This window comes from Canis lupus, chromosome 14 (genome assembly GCF_048164855.1).
Source record: "Canis lupus baileyi chromosome 14, mCanLup2.hap1, whole genome shotgun sequence".
Lineage (NCBI taxonomy): Eukaryota > Metazoa > Chordata > Mammalia > Carnivora > Canidae > Canis > Canis lupus.
Window position 1 is genome coordinate 64,376,612 of NC_132851.1, and position 21,634 is coordinate 64,398,245.

Sequence of the window (21,634 nt, forward strand, 5' to 3'; positions counted from 1 at the left end):
CAGAGCCATTAATACAGGGTCTTCTGTTCTAATATTTTTTACTGTTTCCCTATTCATGTACTATATTACTGATGGCAATTTAAAGATACACTTAAGAGATTTAGTGAAACAGACAAGACCAGACCAACAGGAAAAGACTTGTCTTTGCATAGTTGAAAGGCTCTTCTTGTTGCCCTGGGCAGTATATATCTAAATCTATACATTCCTGTTTTTAGAATTTGGGAATACAAGGCTTGGAAGATATATGAAATCATACCTTACGCTTGCAGAATGTCTAAGAGGGATTGGAACCCAGTATAGTATTTATTATTGGGAATGCTAGAGAGCCTTGCATTGTGAGAGTGTAAACAACAGTCATTTACAAATAATAGTAGAAATGCAGTTTATGTTTCATTTATATGCTTTAAAAAATATATGACTCTGATTGTAAATTCTATTTTCATTCTCCCTTTTCCTTCTCTTCTTTCCTCTTCCATCCATTTATCTATCTGTAGAGTTGATTAGGTGATGTAAGTAACAGAGAGAATTTACTGTACTTTGAGGAATGTCATCTTTAACCTGTTTTAATACGCATAATTTTAGTTCCAAGATTCTTTCACACTACTGAGATGCAAACCAAAATGCAAAAGAATTCAAAAGACTAAGATATTATGTAATATGTAATATAATGTAATATAATAAATGTGTTATGATATGATATGATATGTATTCAGAAAAAGAAACTCAGAAAGACCCAATCTAAATAAATCACTTTTGAGGATTTTGTAGAGAGCACATCATAAAGATAGGCAGTAATTCTCTGTAACAGATGAAATCGAGGCCCGTGCTACTTTAGTTGTGAAAGATAGGTCATACATATTAAAACATAACAAAGAGAACAGACAGGAATTTTGAATATGAGTTTCAGTCAAAATTCACAAAGGAAGTTTTTATTTTGGGCATTGATTTGCAATTGAGCTGCTTCTTTCAGGGACAACTCAATGTAGTATATGGTGCAGTGTGAGGCTGCAGGAATTTTTTCATTATCAAGGATGGCTGATAAATTCCCTAAGCAATACTGGAGAGGGAAACTAGCTATATGTAATCATTTATCTTAACATATGACAAATCAGGTATTTTTAAACAGTGGAGAAGTGAATGAGGAAGATTTTATCAAAAAAGTAAAACTTAAAATGTATTAAATGAGCAGAACACAATTTAAAGACATTTATAAAACATAGAATATATCTGGATATTTTAAATTAAAACAACAAATTGGGAAATTTTAGCCTCTTTATTGATAGAAACAGTATCTATATTATATACAGAATTCATAGAAAGTGATAAGGTAAATATCAAGTTCTCAAAAAAATGAACCAGGAATATAATTTGACTTATTTAACAAGAAAAAAAATTAATAATGAGACTGCAAAAGTGACCAGTTTCGGTAGAATTTAAAAATGCAGTTTGGGAACCTGGGTGGCTCAGTCAGTTAAGCATCTAACTCTTTTTTTTTTTTTTTTCTTTTTTTTTTTTTTTTTTTAGCATCTAACTCTTGATCTCTGCTCAGATCTTGGTCTCAGGGTTGTGATTTCAAGCCCCATGTTGGGTTCCACGCTGGTCATGGAGCCTACTTTTTAAAAATGCAATTTTAAATAGCAACATATTATATTTTTACTCCTATTCGCAAACTAAAATTTCAAAGTAATTTAAATAACTCAAGTGAGATTATTTTGAAATTGCTCTATGTTACTGGTTATCAGGATAAACTCAAATCATTTTGTGAACTAATTAGGTTGTAATATAAAAAGTTAAATAATGTCTTCCCTTTTTGTATTTCTAATGCTCATAGGAATTTATTCTTTCAAAAAATTCTGAGGAAGAAAAAATGCATGCATTATAATTTCATAGGATGGAGAAAGGAAAACTATAAATTGCTAATGATGGAGAAACTGGATGTAATACTATGCTGCCATTTGTAAGGGATATTTAGGGCACATGGGTACAATAAGGGATGAGCTTTTCAAAAACCAAGATTTAAGAAAAATAATATTTTTGCAAGAAAGAGATGGTAAAATCAAACTATAATGGGTCAAGTCAGAAGAAGGAGAATGGCTGCCAGGGCCTAAAGAATGTAACTGTAACCAGAATGAATTTACTGACACTTCTAATGAATGTATCAATTAAAGATAGGGTTGCTCCCCAGTGAAAAGGGAGAAGTCTTAAAAACAAAACAGGTCTGCCCATGTAACACTGTTTAGGACTTTATTATCCTCTTTTGAAGTACTTGCAGCTATTGGGGACAGGCATTTAATTGTATTAGGGACTCTGTCTGGAGTCCTTCCTAATCAAGCAACCTCTTGTATAGCTTGTCTAGAGAGAGAGAATGTGATAGGTCAAAGCAAACACAGGGGCATGTTTACTCACTTACTTTCCATTGTAGATTAATAAATTACTATTTTAGTCTCATCATATGTCAGTCTTGGAGGATTCATTGAATGAATTGATATCCTGTATCCAATTAATTCTGGGGCAGGGGACAAATTGGGTGTCCCAGTCTGTAAAATGAGGGGACAGTGAAAACTCTATCAAGGTCAGTGGCATGTTGTGGACATGGCCAGTCACTTGGCCTTCCACAGGTGTTATCTTATCTCATTTTACAGTGCCTTTGAGTTTCTACACATTAAGATGATATTTAGGAACCATGCAGCAAGTAGAAAAGCAATTTTGACATAACTTTAAGTGAAAAAGGTAAGGCATAACATTTCGTCTACTATGAAAACAACAATTTAAAATATGCATGAATATGGGCATAATAATAAGGGAACAAGGGAAAAGAAACAATGACTATATTAAAAAGGCATGCTGATATTTCATTTTATTTACTGCTATTTTGTTTATATCATAAAAATTAGGAGAAAAAGAAATAAAAGCTCTGCATTGTATGAATATAAAATTTATAATAATATGATATGAATAATACAAAACACATCATATTTAATAATAATTACGTGATAAAATATATATTAAGCCATATTAATTTTAGAGGCATTTTCATTTCTAATTTACCTATGAATCTGATAATGCCTATACCTGGTAACAGAGAAAACTCAAACTCAAAATGAAGTTGCAATAGCCACATAATTATATACCTCATACAAAAAAGAATATTTTCTAGGGGCATCTGGGTAGCTCAGTAGGTTAAGCCCTTGATTATTGATTTTGGCTCAGGTCATGATCTCAGGGTTGTGGGGTTGAGCCCCATATCAGGCTCTGCACTCAGCAGGGACTCTGCTTCTCCCGCCAACCCCCCATGTGCGCTCTCTCTCCCTCTCTCAAATAAATAGAATCTTTAAAACAAAAAAAGAGTATTTTCTGAACATGTGGCTTCCCAAGTTTCAGACAAGTGAAAGCACATTGAGCATGAAGAGTCATCTTTTAAATGTATTAAAGACTTCAAATAATCTTTGGTGAATTGCTTTGTAATAACTATAAAAATAGAAAGACTGGTCATATATGCTTGTAATTTCCTTTTGAATAAGCAGGTTTACAGTTTACTTCATTCCCGGTTTTCTCTTTTTTCCCCCTCAATTATTAAAATAACTTAAAAGAATATATGCATTTGCATCTCCTAGTTTCTTATGGTTAAATTAAAATTTATGAGGAATAATTTGTTTACACACTCGTAATTAAGAAACTTATCATGCGGTGATGTCCATCTACACCCATAGCAGTTAAAAGTTTTTTTTCTTTTTTGAGCATCGTGATCTCTGACTTACATATTATATAAAGTTGGAACAAAATAAAGTCAAAGGTAAGCATTACTCAAATGTAGGTTTGAAATTAAAATTTTAACTTTACATATTTAAGTAATTTCATTCAAATAGGGATTCAATATAAGCAGAAGTGCTATCACTCTGATTCTTTTCTTTCCTTGGTGTGTTTATTTTTTCCTTCAATCTCTCTTTTGTCTTTTTACCACTGAGTCAGCTTCGTGCAAGTCTGCACCTCCCTCTAGAGTATGAAAATAGCAGTCACTTTTCACTCATTCTGAAGGAGAAAGCATCTTCCCAAGAGGAAGTTAGTGCCTTCACAGTTCTGCTTTCCACGGTTTGGCAGCAAAGGCTATTTTTATCACCAGTCCTCCTTGCCTGCTCTCCCTCTGCCTGGTGTGGACTCTGACTGGGTCTGAGTCAGTCATTGCTTACTTACAATCAGAACAATTTCTCATGGGTAAGAGTAACCAGTGAGGAGTCATGGACTATAAAGTTAAAATAAACTGTAGTAGCTTTCTAGAAAAGCAAGGATGAGTAGATTTTATTGCAAATAAGTAAAGAGTGGAGCTAATTGAGCCTCTCAGGTATGTTCTATCCCCAGTCAGTCTCAAAACCCTGTATTCAAGTAAGTTGAATTATATTTGGTTAGACTCTATGCTTCTCATCGTGACACGGAGAAATGTGAAGTTAGAGTTCGTTTAAAATTATCTTTTTGTTTGTTTCTGGGTGCATTTATTCTGCAATGGATTTAACCTTGAAACTCTGGGATACTTTTGTAAGCACAGATGTGTACAGCACACACAAATGTAGGCACTCAGAGAAGGCCTGATTTCAGGAGGTTATAAAATACAATACTCTTTTTTAAAATTTTGAATGTAGTTGACACACATGTTAAAGGGATACAACTTAGTGGTTTGAAAAGTTTATACATGATGCTGTGCTCACCACAAGGGAAACTACCATCTGTCCCATTACCTCCCTATTACAATATCATTGACTGTATCTCTTTAATCTAGGGCTTATTCATTTCATAACTGGAAGCCTCAATTTCCTTCTCCCAATCATTCATTTTATCCAACCCCCACTTCTCTCTCTTCTGGCAACCATCAGTTTATTTTCTGTATTTATAGGTCTGATTTTTCTTTTTCTTTTTTTATTCATTTGTTTGTTTGTTTTTTAGATTACGCCTAGGAGTAGAATCATATAGTATTTGTTTTAATATAATAACTTCTGAGTCCATCCGTATTGTCTCCAATGGCATGATCTCATTCTTTTTATGGCTGCATGATATTCGTGTGTGTGTGTGTGTGTGTCTGTACAACACATTTTCTTTATCCATTAGTCTAGTGATAGACACTTAGATTCCTTCCATATTTGGTTATTCTGAGTAATGCTATAATAAACATAGGGGAGCATACATCTTTTTGAATTAGTGTTTTTGTTCCCTTTGGGTAAATACTTAATAGAATTACTGGATCATATAGTATTTCTATTTTTAATTTTTTGAGGAACCTCCATTGGCTGCACCAATTTACATTCCCACCAATAGTGCATGAAGTTTCCTTTTCCTCTACATCCTCACCGAAAACTACAATCCTCTTAAATAAGCAACCATCTCCCACCTCCTTGGTCAAACATAGGTATGTCCTTAGATGTCTTTCCCTTCCCTTTTACAACTTTGGGCATACATAGAAAGAAAACAGGAAGACAAGTTATATAATGTCTTCCTGTTATAAAATACAAATAGGTATCAGAAGAAGAAGTGAGTAAAAAATAGATTAATACAGATAAAATGCATAATTTTGGATACTAGTGATTCCACTATCATGTTGATTTCAAAAATTGTATCTTGCAATTATTTAAAGAAATAAATTTAAAAGCCTTTTCTATCAAAATAAATATAAAAGCCTTTTTCATGATCTCTAAATAGCTTTTATTTTTTATTTTTTTTTTATTTTTTTTTATTTTTTTTTTCTAAATAGCTTTTAAATGGTCTATGTTGAAATATTCTACATGTGGTCTGATTAATGTAGAGTAGTCTTGAGGTTATATTTCTTTATGAACTGGCTTTATATTTATGTTAATGAAATCTTGGATTATATTAAACATGATTTAAGCATCCATATTCTATTTTAGCTCTTTGGGAGCCTGGGGTCTACTAAAATCCTCTAATTCTTTTCATATGATCATTATCCTATGTTTCTGAGATTGAAGTTTTGACCTTAAGGGCAAAACATTTTATGAACTACTGCCAAATTTTATCTCATTCACTTCACTTCTTTATTTTAGTCAGTTAGGATAATCATTTTGAATCTCGATTCTTTTATCAGTCATATTATTTACTCCAGGAGTTGGCAAACTTTATCTAGATTTGTAAAATCTAGATCATGAATATTTTAGGCTTTGTGGATCAGGGGGGGTCTTTGTTACATGTTCCAAGAAGGAAAAAAAAGGAAAGAGAAAGAAAAGAAAGAAAGAAAGAAAGAAAGAAAGAAAGAAAGAAAGAAAGAAAGAAAGAAAAAGAAAGAAAGAAAGGAAGGAAGAAAGAAGAAAGAAAAAGAAAGAGAGAGATGGAAGGAAGGAAGGAAGGAAGGAAGGAAGGAAGGAAGGAAGGAAGGAAGGAAGGAGTCTTTTCAATGTAAAAAACACTCTTAGCTCCAAGGCCACTCCAAGGCCATACAATGCAGATCTCTGACCAGATTTAGCCACAGGTTATAGTTTGCTGACTCTTGATGAATTGTATTGGTTATCTATTGCTGTATAACAAATCAGTTCACAACTCCGTGGCTAAAAATACCTATCATTATCTCACCATTCCTGTGAATCAGGAATCCAGGGCTTGGCTTATCTGGTTGCCTGTGCATCAGAGGCCCTCATCAGGCTTCAGGTGTTGTCTGGGTCTGTCCATTTAAAGCCTCAACTGAGGGAGAATCCAGTCTGAGCTTTCACGAGGTTGTTGGCAGAATTTAGTTTTTCATGACTGAGTGTTTCAGGTCCTCACTAGCTGTTGGCTAGAGGTCTCCCTTGGTTCCTTTCTACATGGGCATTTCCATAAGGCAGCTATGATTCCATCATAGCAAGAGAGAACAAGAAAGAAATGCAAAATGAAGTCCTAATCTCTTTGTAATCTAATTTCAGAAGTGACACCCATCACTTTTGCTCTATTATATTTATTAGAAGTGTGTCATTAGGACCAGTACACACAAGAGAAGAGGATTACATGAAGGTGTGAATGCCAAGAGGCAGGAATCATTAGGGCTATTTTACAGGCTATTTACCACATCAGTCTATCCAGAATTTTCTGCCGCTTAAGCAAAAGCATGCTTTATTCATTCAAGTTTCTGATAAAAATATTAAAGAGTGTTCATAACAGAGTCTTGTGGCATGTTTTTCCCTCCAAACCGACTCCAATCCACTAACTCATATTATGAATATTGTTGGATGCCTATCTGTAAATTCACTAAAGTAGTGTCGTCTGACTAATATTTTGTCATCATATCCTTGGAGATCTCAGGAGACATTTTTGTGATTTAGATTTTTAAAATTTAGATTTTTAAAATCACACTATGCTTCACTGGACAGGTGAAATCAAGTTAAAATAAGATTCAAGGACTGTCCTAAAGAATAAAATAAATCATAGCACTACTAGAGCTCGAAGGATGTCATAAATAGAGAGGACCAGTTCCATCTGCCTTGCATTCTTGACAGTCAGTTTTAGGGCTGACTGCATTTTATATGAGCCTGAATTTTTTTAGCCAAATAGTGGAACTGTCTTTCCTTTACTTCCATTCATGATATCATAGAAAGATTTCTATTTCCTTATAGAATAGCTAAGAGATCAAATCAGGGGTAAATTGCACTTTATAAACATTTTGACTGTAAATCACAATCATAGTTTGATTCAAGGATCTTTCAAAATTAGATAATACCAGTCATTAATAACTGCCATCTACATAGCAACCATATACCAATACAATGTTTCTACTACCCCAAGAAAAAAGTCTAATACTGTTATCAGAATTGACAATATAAAGTCCCATATTTTTAAGTACTATATCACTCAAACTTCAATTTAACTGACTGCCCAAAGATTGCAACTCTTTCTCCATCAAGTAATATAATAATTACTACTTATTGAGTATATGCTATGAGCCAAAGACTGTGCTAAACAACTTTATAAGGATTTTTCCATTAATTCTCTTTAACAGTCTTGGGAAGTAGGTACTATGATTATGTGCATTTACAGAGAGATTAAGCAACTTGTCTGTGCTCATTTGGAAGCCAGATTCTAAAACCCAGTAGCCTAAATCCAGAATGCTTTCTCTTAAAGCAGAGGCACAAGTGTAACATTTCTTTGAAAAATACTAGGGAAACATTTCCTAGGAAATGTGGTTGAATGATTTACTAATTAACTTTAAAAAAAAAAGTTTGACACCACTAGATGGCAACATTTTCAAAAGTTTTATTAAAACTTTTGAAAGTTTAAGGTGGAAAAGTAAATACAACTATTTCATTTTTTAAAAATTTCAGCTCTAATAACAATTAAAAATAAAAAATGAAATTGTAGGATATTTAAAGTGTACATCGTGATGATTTGATAAATGCGTAATCGTGAAAGGATTTTCCCCATCTGGTTAATTATCACATCCATCATCCCATTAATTAATCAATTATAATTTAGAACTCTTAAGTTTTACTCTCTTAGCAAATTTCAACAATACAATACAGTGTTATCAACTATGGTCACCATATTTTACATTAGATCCTCAAACCTTATCTTTCTGCTCTTCATTCCCCCCACCACTACCTCCCCTGTAGCAGGCAACCACTTTTCTACTCTGTTTCTAGGAGTTTGATTTTTGGGGGGAGATTAATTTATAAGTGATATTGTGCAGTATTTGTCTTGCTCTGTGTGGCCTATCTCACTTAGCATGACGTCCTCAAGGTCCATCTGTGTTATCACAAATGGCAGGATGTCCTTCTTTCTCATAGCTGAGTTATGTTCCGTTGCATATATATAATATATATACATATTTATTCACATAGGTACACTCTTATGTGTACATATTATGTTTGTATATATACAATTGTATGCATTGTGTGTAGATATATACCATATATGTACATAAATACATACAGATCACATACATATAGTACACACACACACACACCTCACATTTTTTTTATTCATTCATTGATGGACACTTAATTTTCCATATCTTAGCTATTGTGAATAATGCTGCAATGAACATGGGGATGTAGATATCCCTTTGATATCCTGTTTCACTTATTGTAGGTATATACCAGAAGTAGAATAGCAGAATCATATGGTAGTTCCATTTTTAATTTCTAGAAGAATCTTCATTCTGTTTTCCATAGTGGCTACACCAATTTACATACTCACCAACAATGATTAGGGTTCTCCTTTTTCCCCTATCCTTACCAACACTTGTTAACTCTTGGCTTTTTGATGATAACCATTCTAACAGCTGTGAGGTGATATCTCATTGTGGTTTTGATTTGCATTTCCCTGATGTTTAGTGATACTGAACATCTTTTCATGTACCTGTTGGCCATCTGTATGTCTTCTTTGAAAAAAAATGTCTACTCAGTTCCTTTGCCCAGCTTTAAATTGAGAGTTTTTGCTTTTATAAATTTTATAAGATTTGAAACTGTTATAAGTTCTTTATGTATTTTGGATGTTAACCCCTTATCAGATATATGATTTACGTTTTTTTTCCTTGCTGTAGGTTGTCTTTTCATGTTATTGGTGGTTTCATTTATTCTGCAGAAGTTTTTTTAGTTTGATGTGTTCCTACTTATTTAATTTTGCTATTATTGTCTTCACTTTTGGGGTTAAATAAAAAAAAATTGCTAAGACCAATGTCAAGGAGTTTATTTTTTATATTTTCATGTAGAAGTCTAATGGTTTCAAATTTTATTTCAAATCTTTAATCTGTTTTGACTTAACTTTTGTTTATGATATAAGATAGTTTCATTCTAAAAAAAAAAAAAGATAATTTCATTCTTTTGCATATGTCTCTTCAGTTTTCCCAATACTGTTTATTGAAGAAACTATCCTTTCCCCATTGTGTATCCTTAGCTCTTTTGTTGTAAATTAATTGACCATATATATGTGGGTTTATTTCTGGGCTCTCTATTCCATTTCATTAATGTATGTCTTTTTTTTGCACCAAAACCATATGTTTTGATTGCTATAGTTTTGTAATATAGTTTAAATGTGACACTTGAGCTTTATTCTTCTTTCTTTCACTTCCTTGTTTAAATTTACTCTAAGGTACTTTATTCTTTTTGACACGATTGTAAATGGAATTGTTTTCTTAATTTCACTTTATTATTGTTCACTGTTACTGTATAGAGCAGCAACTGATTTTTATATATTGTTTATGTATCCTGCAACTCTATTGAATTTATTAGTTCTAATAATTTTTGATAAACTCCTAAAGAGTTTTGGACATATAATATAATGTCATATGCAAATAGAGACAGTTTTACTTCTTTGTATTCAGAATGGATGTCTTTTATTTCTTTTTTGTGCTTAACTGCTCTGGCTAGGACTTCCAATCTTATGTTGAACAGGAGTAGTGAAAATAGGTATATTTATCTTGTACCTGATCTTACAGGAAAAGCTTTCTATTTTCACCATTGAATATGATGTTAATGGTGGCTTGTTATTAATGGCCTTTATTATGTTGAGGTATAGTCCCTCTATGCCTACTTCATTTCTTTTTTTTATTTAAATTAGGAATGGATGTTGAATTTTGTCAAATGCTTTTTTCTGCATCTAAAGAGATAATCATGTAATTTTTATTCTTCATTTTGTGAATGTGGCATATCACATTCACAAATTGATTTGTGTATGTTGAACCATCCTTGCATCCTAGGAAAAATCCCACTTGATCATAGTATATGATCCTTTGAATATTCTTCAGAGGTGTTGACTTATAATTTTCTTTTCTCGTAGTGTCCTTGACTAGTTTCAGTACCAGGGTAATTCTGGCCTCATAAAATAAGTTTTCAAGTGTTTCCTCCCCTTGATTATTTGGAAGAGTTTGAGAAGGTTTAGTATTAGTTCTTCTTTAAGTGTTTGATAGAATTCAGTGGTAAAATCATCTGATCCTGGATTTTTCTTTGTGAGGAAGTTTTTGATTACTTATTTAACCTTATTACTAGTAATTGGTCTGTCTAGATTTTCTATTTCTCATGATTCAGTTTTGGTAGTTTGTATGTTTCTAGGAATTTATCCATTTCTTTTAGGTGTTCCACTTTGTTGGCATCAATTTTATTATTGATTAGTTTTCTATGAATAAATTATCTTTTGTTGGACAAATTATAATTGCTTTATTTATAGAAAAGTTTTTGAATGATGTAATATAGCTATGGCAGAGATTTAAGTAGACAAAAATTGGAGTATTATGTTGCTTTTTCCGTTTATGCTTTACTTTAGTTTGAGGCTAAAAATAAGTTCTTATGAACTTAAAATTTCTTCTTAGAGATTTTCCCTCATGCCACCGTACTGCCACCAAGCATTGTTTGTTTGTTTAACATCAAGCATGGAAAGCACTTTTCAGAAAAACAGTGTTCTATATATAGCAAGCTTTAGTGACTTTACAAATAGAATTTGTACACTTGGAATGCACCTCTCCTCCCTTACCTTATATACTCCTGTAGATATTTTAAGGTCTTACTTACATATGTATCTTTTTCCTCAGTAATGCTTCTTCCACTTATGCAGGCAGTTATATTCTTCTCACTCACCTTCCTAACACCATTATACATGATCCATTTGAGCCTTTAATATGTTGCATATATCCTGGTGATAAATTTATGTGTCAAAAAAAAAACCCTTATGTGTCTATCTTCCCAGTCCATTAGGACAGTCCCAAAGGAAATCTTTTAAAAAATTCATATTTGTAAATATCTCCTCATCCCATCCCAATGTCTGTCCACAGTGCTTAGCATTGTATCTGATTAGTGGTTTCTCAATATATAAACAAAAAACATGACATGATATTAACATATAATCTATCAAATTCTTTACTAATATTGAGTTCTTTTCACATTTTTGTTACTATATACACTGTTTCAAAAAAAAAAAACAACAACCTTGTTTCCATGTTGGGCTTGCATGAGAATTCCTTTAGAAATTCTAGTAGCCGAATTTGTGGATCATAGAGTACATATACTAAACATAATTTTAATCATAGTTGACATTTGTCATTCATTTTGACTGCTCATCAATTAATTTGCCTTCCTATGCCTTGGGAACTTTCCATTTTACAAATATTATGGAAGGCAGAGCCTACTTTCCGCCATAAACACTGAAATGTCAAATACTTTCTTAGCTTTGCTTGCACCTAGCACATGGTTATATGATCTTGGTTTTGTACTTGAAATTAAGAGTCAATGCATCAGATGAGAAGAACTCTGGACAGATAGGTAGGTCATTGCAGCAAGGTTAAATTTTGTAGCAGCATTAGTATCCATGCTATTGTTGGCATTTTGTTTACAGAGCCAACTGTTTGCATTGTGAGCAGGAACAAATATTCTTTAGTGAAGTCCTGACTCTAATTGTCTAGGCTTCCTAATAATTCAATGAGTTACTCAAAATCCATTTAATAATTTCCTATTTTGCTTAAGTCAGTTGAACTTGTTTTTTTGTTTGTTTGTTTGTTTGTTTGTTTCCAACTAAACATTCTGATTGATATAGATAAGTACCAGGAGTAGGCTGGAAGTGTTTCTAAATACACTGAACAGTTAAAAAAAGGAATGACATGTTCAAATTTTTAACTTAGGGCATAGGTTTAAAATTAGCTAAAATAAATATGGTAAATACATATGATAATGGAATCTGATCATGCTAGACCAATAAAAAGGAAGAATATAAGATTTAATTGAATTTTCCTATTATAGGTATTCTTAGTGGTTTTGTTTTGTTTTGTTTTGTTTTGTTTTGGATGACTTGAATCTAGACAATATCTCATAGTAAAAGAAATAGACATAGTACAAAAAAGAAAAGAGAAACTAGTTAAAAGATTTAGGAAGTAGAAATGTTGGATTGATTTGTTATGTACATCTACTTTTCTCATTCCTAACTCTATTCTTCAAGTGGATCCAGAAGACAACCCTTTCACTAAGTTCTTAGAAATACATTGGAGTGGAGAATTCCAGCATATTATGTACTCTTTTCATTTCAGTGAGGATGAGGAGATTGTAGACTGGCGGAAGCTAACTAGAAGCACTTAATCAATAGAGGCAAATTGGCATGGTTATAATAGTGAGAGACAGTAAATTCTTGACCATGAGACCAAGTAACTATTTGATCAGAGCTGCCCATGATTAACAGCATGTTTTCAGATCAAAATAACCAAAAAGTTGATCATGCCCAGCAGTATTCCATCATCTAATGGAAGTAATATATATGGAACCAAGCTTCAGAATATCTAGAGGCACAAGTTGCAGATGACTCACATTCTGACTATGCTACTTCTGCAACACTGTCATTTCTCCCTCAACTTCATTTAGGGACTCAGGAAATTCTTCATTGCCTACATACATGACCCTGGTTAACAGATTAGTCCAGATGATTTGTTGGCACCAAGTGGAAGTGAACTGCTACTGCCTTACAACCACATGTCAGGGTTGGCCCATAAGGATCATAAGAAGGAATTCCTCCTAATAGGTGGAATTTTTAGTATTTCAGATTGTTTTCCAATTTTTATGAAAGATGTGGTATCAGTCACAAATCTACACTTATTCATGGTCATTGGCTAATGTAACCAGAAGGAAGAAGATTGTAATCTTAGAAATAGGGAGGTTTGAGAAGTAAAATACATGGATAGACCTTTTTTAGTGGACCTAAAACATAAGAGTATTGTCCTGATTGTTCATCAAAAAACTTTTACCATAGAAGAGTATCTTATGGAAAAATATTCCATGCTCATGGATTGGCAGAATTAATATTGTGAAAATGTCAATGTTACCCAGGGCAATATACACGTTTAATGCAATCCCTATCAAAATACCATGGACTTTCTTCAGAGAGTTAGAACAAATTATTTTAAGATTTGTGTGGAATCAGAAAAGACCCCGAATAGCCAGGGGAATTTTAAAAAAGAAAACCATAGCTGGGGGCATCACAATGCCAGATTTCAGGTTGTACTACAAAGCTGTGGTCATCAAGACAGTGTGGTCCTGGCACAAAAACAGACACATAGATCAGTGGAACAGAATAGAGAACCCAGAAGTGGACCCTGAACTTTATGGGCAACTAATATTCGATAAAGGAGGAAAGACTATCCATTGGAAGAAAGACAGTCTCTTCAATAAATGGTGCTGGGAAAATTGGACATCCACATGCAGAAGAATGAAACTAGACCACTCTCTTGCACCAGACACAAAGATAAACTCAAAATGGATGAAAGATCTAAATGTGAGACAAGATTCCATCAAAATCCTAGAGAAGAACACAGGCAACACCCTTTTTGAACTCGGCCACAGTAACTTCTTGCAAGATACATCCACGAAGGCAAAAGAAACAAAAGCAAAAATGAACTATTGGGACTTCATCAAGATAAGAAGCTTTTGCACAGCAAAGGATACAGTCAACAAAACTCAAAGACAGGGATCCCTGGGTGGCGCAGCGGTTTAGCGCCTGCCTTCGGCCCAGGGCGCGATCCTGGAGACCCGGGATCGAGTCCCACGTCGGGCTCCCGGTGCATGGAGCCTGCTTCTCCCTCTGCCTGTGTCTCTGCCTCTCTCTCTCTCTCTGTGTGTGACTATCATAAATAAATAAAATTAAAAAAAAAAAAACTCAAAGACAACCTACAGAATGGGAGAAGATATTTGCAAATGACATATTAGATAAAGGGCTAGTTTCCAAGATCTATAAAGAACTTATTAAACTCAACAGCACAGAAACAATCCAATCATGAAATGGGCAAAAGACATGAACAGAAATCTCACAGAGGAAGACATAGACATGGCCAACATGCATATGAGAAAATGCTCTGCATCACTTGCCATCAGGGAAATACAAATCAAAACCACAACGAGACACCACCTCACACTAGTGAGAATGGGGTAAATTAATAAGGCAGGAAACCACAAATGTGGAAGAGGATGCAGAGAAAAGGGAACCCTCTTACACTGTTGGTGGGAATGTGACCTGGTGCAGCCACTCTGGAAACTGTGTGGAGGTTCCTCAAACAGTTAAAAATAGACCTGCCCTACGACCCAGGAATTGCACTGTTGGGGATTTATCCCAAAGATACAAATGCAATGAAACGCCGGGACACCTGCACCCCGATGTTTCTAGCAGCAATGGCCACAATAGCCAAACTGTGGAAGGAGCCTCGGTGTCCAACGAAAGATGAATGGATAAAGAAGATGTGGTTTATGTATACAATGGAATATTCCTCAGCCATTAGAAATGACAAATACCCACCATTTGCTTCAACGTGGATGGAACTGGAGGGTATTATGCTGAGTGAAGTAAGTCAGTCGGAGAAGGACAAACATTGTATGTTCTCATTCATTTGGGGAATATAAATAATAGTGAAAGGGAATATAAGGGAAGGGAGAAGAAATGTGTGGGAAATATCAGAAAGGGAGACAGAACATAAAGACTGCTAACTCTGGGAAACGAACTAGGGGTGGTAGAAGGGGAGGAGGGCGGGGGGTGGGACTGAATGGGTGACGGGCACTGGGGGTTATTCTGTATGTTAGTAAATTGAACACCAATAAAAAATAAATTAAAAAAATAAAAAAATAAATAAAAATAAATAAAAAATTAAAAAAAAAAGAAGAGTATCTTAATAATCACATGGACAAAATGACAATTCCTTTAGCTGTGAGTCAGCCTTTTTCCATGGCCTCATCATTACTTTTTCAATGGGCTCATGAACAAAATGACCATCCTGCAGGAATAGAGGTTATATAGGGACTCCGCAACATCCATGTTTACTCCTGAAGGGGGATATTGTCATCATTACTCAATGCCTAATTTGCTGACAGCAGCGACTTATCCTCAGCCTTTTATGTGATAAATCCACTAGTTTTCTATTGCTGCATAAAAAATATCACAAAGCTAGCAGCTTATAACAACAGACATCTATTATTTCACAGTTTCCATGGCTTATAAATTTGCACATGGTGTAGCTGGGTCCTTTGCTCAGGGTTTTGTAAGGCTGCAAGGTGTTGAACAGACTGCATTCTCATTTGGAGCCTTGAATGGACAAGAATCCAATTTTTTCAAAAAGATTTTATTTATTTATTCATGACAGACACAGAGAGAGAGAAAGAGAGAGAGGCAGAGACAAGGCAGAGGGAGAAGCAGACTCCCCACTGAGCAGGAAGCCTTTTGTGGGGTTCAATCCCAGGATCTTGAGATTATGACCTGAGTTGAAGGCAGCCACTTAACCAACTGAGCCACCAAGTGCCCCAGGAAGAATCCAATTCTAAGCTCAGTTTCTTGGCTATATGACTGAGGGCCTTGGCTTTTTGCTGACTGGAAGCAGTTGTCTGTAAGCTGTCAGATTTCCCTGACATACAGTTTTCATGAACATGGGCACTTATTTCATCAAACCAAGAAGCAGAGCTGGCTTTATGGGCATGTATTCTATGCTGTCACACAGGTCCTGTGCTTAAAAGGCCCCACACTTGGTTTATGTTCTTCTGTAGCTGTTCTGAAATTCTTAATTTTTGAATAAGGAGTCCTACATTTTGCTTATGCACTGAGCTCCACAAATTATGGAATCAATCCTATGTGTGAGGAGAATCTCTAGCTTTAGTGTGAAGATGTAGTCTTTCATAACATGATTTAATCACAAAATGATAACCATCACCTTCTGCCATATAATGTAATCACAAGAATGACATTCCATTACCTTTGCTATAGTATGTTAGAACCAAATCACAAGTCCTGCCCACACTCAAGGGGTGGGAATTATAAAAAGCCATGAATACAAGGAGGTGGAGATGACATGGGCCACCCCTGGAGTTTTCCTGCTATGATACCATAAAAATGGAGCAGAGTAGGTGGAGGGCAGGTCACTAGAAAGAATATAGATTGGATTTCTCTGCCTGCTGTGCTTTTGTTAGCACCATTATTGCATGAAATTTCTGACTATTATTTACAGTTGTTGTATCCCACACAACATTGCCTCCAAGGAATTGATTTTATATTTTATAGTTTATCCCTTACGATTTGCCTTCTAAATTGTCAAAATGTACTACTAAATACCAACTTAGAGTGCTAGGTGGGAATGCAGTATCTTGAGAAGTCAGGATGCCGTCTTGTATGATGCATTATATGTTTGGAACCAGGAACCAGGATGTGGTGCAGTTTTTCTCACAGCCAGAATGCACGGATTTGAGAAACAATGTTTTTAAGTGGCAGTTCACAAAATTATACCCAATACTCTGCTTATAAATTTTTTTGCATCTTGTCTTCAGAACACTAGTTTTTACTAGTGTAGAGGTCTTAATATCTAAAATAAATGGTTCCATTGGTGAACGTAAGTAAAATTCAACTGAATTAAAAGTGCACAGAGCCAACTGGCCATTTGGGAAATTCATGCCACTGGACAAACAAGAAAAAAAGGAGGTTTGGGTGTTGACAGAGGTGATCAGTGCTGTTTATTATGGGTAATAGGCTTATTGCTACACAATGAGGACGAAGAACAATATGGACAAAATTCTTTCTTCCTAAGTCTTATAATTTTTAAAAACTTCTCTCTTCTAATTACATTTTATTAGAGCTCCAGCACATTGTTGAAAAGCAATGTTTTAGTTAACATCTGTGTATTATAACTCTAAAAGTAATATTTCTAGTTTTTTATCACTAAGTATGATGTTTATGGAAGGTTTTTTAAAAATGACTTATAGTTAAGCACATTTTTTCTATTTTTGGTTTGCTACTCTAAAAACTCATGAATATATATTGACTTTTTCTAGTGCATTCTTTCATTAATTGAAATAATCATAAGTCATTCCTTTAATCTATTAATACGGTGAATCACATCAATTAGTTTTCTAAGGTTGAGTCATTTTGAAGTTCCTGGAATATACCCCACTTGACTACCTCTATATCCATCTGTTCAATGCTGAATGTGATTTATTAAATTTTAATTTAGGATTTTGCACCTGTATTTATAAATGGCATTCACATACAGTATTCCAGTCTCATATTGTTCTTGTCCAGTTTTAGTTTTGAGGTAAACTGGATAGTATATTAGTTAGGGTTCAGTTCAAGGCAACAGATTCTCTGCTACACAAAAAGGGATTTATCCTATCGGTAGTGAAATGGCTTACTTAGACATACATCACTAAGAACGAAAAAGACTTTTATCTGAATTTTCAGGAATTACACCCAAATCCATATTGCAGAAGTGGATCATCAAGATAGATCATGCCAGTCATGCAACCGAGAATTTGAAAAATTAAGAAGCTACCGTCTCTGCCATGATCAGGAAGCCACTGACTCAGGAAGTTACTTGCTAGTTGGCAACAGAGACTTCTCTATTGCCAGCTGGGCAATCGCATTGCTTCTGCTAACCATTAAGTCATCTACAGTCAGGAAGCTGCTGCCAGCTACTGACTCGGGAACCAGCCCTGAGTTTATCACAACCAGCTTGCAGCATAGGAGATGTCCTAGGCTCTGCCTTCCTTCCCATTTGATTCCTTTCCAAATTGAAGTTTCATATGACTTAAGTTACGTAGCAGAGACTGAATCATATATGGAAATGCAATGTTTTTTTTTAATGGTTTCAGCCTGCTTTAAGTAAGTGAAATAGGTATTAAATAAGCCAATCCACACTGATGTACATGTGTAACTCTTTCTTATTTTCTGTGATCTAAAACAACTTGTATAGGACAGGGATTATCTGTTTCTGTAAGGTTTTGTGAAATATACCTGTACATTTTGATCTGAAAGGCCTTTTAAACTCATGTAGTTTAATTTATATGTGAGAAAAAGGGTAAGAGAAGTCATATTTATATTAACCTGGAAATGAGTGAAATGTCCTTGGAAGCATTCACAAATAAATGACAAATGTTAATATGTTTTTGGGAAAGATACAGGGTGGTTGGAGGATATGGTGGGAGAGAGAATTTTTACTGTATGTACTTGAAGTATTTTGAGTTTAGAATCATGTGAATACTATCTATTGAAATATAAAATATATAACAATTATTGGCATGCCATTTCTTTATGATTTTAAAAATTTCTTCTTCACTTATTCCTAATATGTTTTTTTTAAACTTCTTTCTTTTATCTTTTCCCCTTGATTGCTAAAAACTAGTTCATTTTATTAGCCTTTTCACAATTAGTTTAGGTTTTCTATTCTTTTTTGTTTCTTTGACATTTCTTCAGTTTTAGAGTTTAACTTTATTATTTCCTTCCTGGATCTGCTTTTTTGGGTTTTCTCTCCTTTCTCTCTAATTTGAATACTTACTTAACAAATTTAATTCTTCTCCCCCTCCCACTCCCCATGAATGCAGTTGAAGTTTTAGATTTCTCCTTAGATGCACTCTGGGTGCACCCTATACATTTATGTAGTACTTTATATATAGTACTTTATTTCTTTGCCTTTTAAACTGTCAAAGCCATTTTTTATTATTCATTTTAACAAGTTAACAAACCCTCTTGTTTATATAAGTTAATCTTTTAAATGCACTACACTCTATGTATATGTCATCTTATTTCCGTGCATCACATTATAACACAGAATGATAGATACATCATTCTGATGTGGAAATCCAGGAAATGAAATCAATCCATTCATTTTAATATCTCAGTTAAATGCCCAGGAGGCCTCCTTAGCTTAAAAATGATAAAAACCAAAAAATCTTTATGAAACCTATACTATAAAAAAAAGAAACCTATACTGTAGTATCATTGCAGTTATGCCATAAAATAACCTATTACACAAATTTTCTTAGTTCACTTATATTTTTTCAAGCTTTAATTTATTTATTTTTATTTTTTTTAAGCTTTAATTTAAATTACAGCTAGCTAACATACAGTGCAATATTAGTTTCAGGTGTAGAATTTAGCGATTCATCACTTACATAAAACACCCAGTCCTCACAACTTTTTTTTTGAGGTAAAAATGTGAAGGCTCAGAGTCTTTTCTTGTTCCTAGATTTTTCTTTTTGCAATCTTTTCCCTTCTTCAGATTCTTCAAGCTTTCTTTCTTTATTTATTCATCCCATCAAAACGAGGAAAAATCAGACAAATTATCATTGACGCTTCTTTGCTGTCTGGTTGTGCTCATTCTGAAGCTAATTTGAATTTCAACCATCCATCTGCATTTAAATCCTATTCTATATTTGTGGGTTTTAAAAGTATCCATAAGAGGTGAGACTATATTAAGAGGAGAGTCCATGAGACCCTTGAAATCTCATGAAGCAAATAAAACTGAAAGCCCTGAAAAGAATCCTGAAGTTTCTCTTTCAGTGTAACTTGAAATGGGGGGGGGGGGGGGCACACAAATTAATTTATCTTTCTTTATCTCCCTTCAAACCTGCTCCTTTGAGGAAACTCCAAGCTAGAGCCCAGTTCCTAGAACCGAGGACGCCAACAACCTAGCCCTTCGAGTTTGGTTGGTTCTACCATCTGCCTTCCATGCTTCTTGCTGCTTTTGTGCCTAATCATCAGTAGGCCTCTTCTTCTTCTTCTTTTTTTTTTTTTTTTAGGCCTCTTCTTAAACCCGATCTTTGCTATTCTCTCTCACTCTACTGTTAGTTTGTTTACTTATTTATTTATTTTCTGGCACATTTACCTTTAGCATAATTTAGGAGACATATGTTGACCATTTACTATTTCACAAGTCACTGTTGATAAGCACTAATTCTAAATAGTAGTTCACAGTAAAACTTTTTCTCATGACTAGGAATGTATATAAACATAATTCCTCATTCCATATTTGAAGTTTCTAATAGAAGTGCATTAGAACATTGCTTCATTGCAGCTTTTGCTGCTCTTTCTGGCTGCTCATACTGCTTTGTATGATCGTTATATTTATGTCACTTATTTCTTTTGTTGGATTTTTAACTCCTTAAGGAGACTACATTGTTGTATTTGACATAACAGTTAGAAACAGATCTTTAACACTTTGTAGGTACTTAAATATATAAACAGAAAAGCATTTGATAAATAGCAGAAGCTTTCTATATTCCTGGTGCTTGCTGGTAAATTAACAAGCTCTCTGTAAAAAAGTATACATATAGGTACATAAGTTTGTTATAAAGTATATTAAGAGAAAGGATGTATAGCACAAAATTTGTAAATTATAATAAAATAAATAATGTTCTTTATTGAGAATTTCACATAGCCAATTGATTCTCAGAATTCTTTCATTGGCCTTTACCAAAATTTTTAACATTTTCTCCACAATTTTTTAAAAAGATTTTATTTATTTATTCATGAGAGACAGAGAGAGAGAGAGAGAGAGAGAGAGAGAGAGAGGCAGAGACACAGGCAGAGGGAGAAGCAGGCTCCATGCAGGGAGCCTGACGTGGGACTTGATCCCGGGTCTCCAGGGTCACGCCCTGGGCCAAAGGTGGCACCAAACCGCTGAGCCACCCGGGCTGCCCTTCTTCACAGTTTTTAAGATCTATCATTAAAGCAACAAATCAAGACCTGTAGTGTTTCTAAAAATAAATAGAAATGCTTTCTCTCTTCTTCTGTTTAAGTACCCTGTTGGATATAAATGATACTCCCCAATAGTAGCATAAATTCGAATTTGCTGATTGAAGGTACTCTCAGTATCTATTGTGCAGGTTCAAAGTTGGTCTACCCATCTATTCCTTTTTTTGTTTATAAATTGTTCATGTAAACAAAAAGGTGAATCCTA